This window comes from Elephantulus edwardii, unplaced genomic scaffold (genome assembly GCF_000299155.1).
Source record: "Elephantulus edwardii isolate Elephantulus edwardi_28Jun2011 unplaced genomic scaffold, EleEdw1.0 scaffold00048, whole genome shotgun sequence".
In the NCBI taxonomy this organism is placed as follows: Eukaryota; Metazoa; Chordata; class Mammalia; order Macroscelidea; family Macroscelididae; genus Elephantulus; species Elephantulus edwardii.
In genome coordinates this window covers 5,657,442-5,659,533 of record NW_006399798.1, presented here as the reverse complement: position 1 = coordinate 5,659,533, position 2,092 = coordinate 5,657,442, and positions in this window count along the sequence as shown.

Below are 2,092 nucleotides of genomic sequence, written 5' to 3'. Positions count from 1 at the left end.
TTCCCTTGGCCAGGTAATCCGAACAGGTTCGCGGCGAGGGGCTGCTGGGAGATCGTAGCTTTCAAAAAAACTATCCTCCTGTGTCCCACAAAGGCCTCCGGACCTTGCATTCCAGTTTAGCGGACCTGGCTCTCGTTCTGCACCGAGGAAACAGGGCAGACATAGGGGAGCCTCCAGGGAAAACCGAGATTCCAGATGCTGAAGGAAGCAAGGACTTTCTTGCAGAAAGAGACAGAGCTGTAAGAGAATGCATTTCTGCTTGTTAAAGCCATCCACTTGCACTGTCCCTGTTATGTTGTTGTTTGTTGTTATGTGCCATCGAGTCGCTTGCGACTCATAGCGACCCTATGTAAAAGATCTCTAAATGCTGTTCTATGCTGTGCCAACCTAGCCATCTCAAATGCACTTACTCCCATCGCTCCAGTCACAGAATCGATCCATCTCATCGAGGGTCTTCCTCTCCTTCGCCGCCCCTCCACTCTGCCAAACATGATGTCCCTCTCCAAGGACCAGTCCCTCCTTGCAACATGCCCAAAATATGTCAGACGAAGCTTCAGAATCCTTGATTCCAGGGAACATTCTGGCTTCACCCTCTCCAGGACAAACCTGTTTGTTCTTCTAGCAGTCCATGGTATATTCAACACTCTTCTCCAGCACCAATGGTATATTCAACACTCTTCTCCAGCACCACAGCTCAAAGGCATCAATTCTCTTTCTATCAACCCTATTCACTGTCCAACTCTCTGATGCATAGCACGTAATTGCGAAGACTATAGCCCGGATCAGGCGCACCTTAGTCTCCAGTCTGACGTCGTTACTCTTCAGTACTCTTTGAGAGGTCCCTCACAGCCGACTTTCCCAATGCAGTTTGTCTCCTGATTTCCTGGCTGCTGTTACCAAGAGCGTTGACTGTGGAGCCAAGTAAATTAAAACTGTTAACTATCTCAATCTCTTCACCATCCATACTGATGCTGCCAATTGGCCCAGTCCCTGTTATAGGTGCATCAAATATCAACACCTGCCAGTTGGATAACTCCCCTGTCTGATGATCCAGAGTCCATGGTGATCAGGGCGCAATGTTGTGTTCTTGGTGGGAGCATTCCTCTCTTTGGAACTAAGACTTCTAGATCTACAGAACATATGGCTGCAGGGGCAGGAAGAAAAAAAAATTATGAATGAGTTACAAAGGATTGTTGCTGTTGTTAGTTGCCATCACGTCAAGTAAGACTCCCAGGGATCCCATGAACAAAAGATCTGAACCCTGTTCTATCCTTGTGCCATTCTCACACTTCCTGACACCCAAGAGCCCATTGCAGCACTCATTTTGTCAATTAACCTGGTTGAAGGTCTTTACTTTGTCAGCCCTCCACCCTTCCCACCAGCATGTCCTTCTCCAAGGAATAGCACCTCCTAGCAACTTGCCCAAAGTATGTGAGTTGAAGCCCTCATACTTCCCTCCGAAGAGCTCTCCAGTTGCACCCTCTCCAAAGCATATGTTTGTTCTCTTGGCCATCCATGGGATGTTCAGAGTTCTTCTCCAACATGACAGCTCAAAGGCATCAAGTCTTCTTCTGTCATCCTTGTTCATTGTCCAGCTCTCAAATGCATAGCAAGTAATTGGAAAGACTGGCCTGAATCAGATGTACATTAGCCCTTAGTAATTACTGACATAATTACTCCTCAATAATTTGGAGAGGTCCCTGATTGCAGTTTTTCCCAATGTAATGTAGCTACTTATTTCCTGACTGCTGGTACCAAGTGTATTAATTGTAGATCCAAGCAAGATGAAGCTATTGACAGTTTCCGTCTCCTCTCATGGTGATCCTATCAGTCCAGTGGTAAGAATATTTGTTTTCTTGACATTGAGATGCAATTCATACTGAAGGCTGCATTTCTTGATCTCTGCAACAAGTGCTTCAAGTCCTCCTCACTTTCAGCAAGCAAGGTTGTGTCATCTGCATAACACAGGTTATTGATAAGTCTCTCTCCAATCCTGATGCCACACATAAAAATATGGCTGTGGAAGAAGTAACAGCGTATATCAGATGCTGGTTTCAAGTATATATAGCCTCCTGAGAACATTGTCCCGATC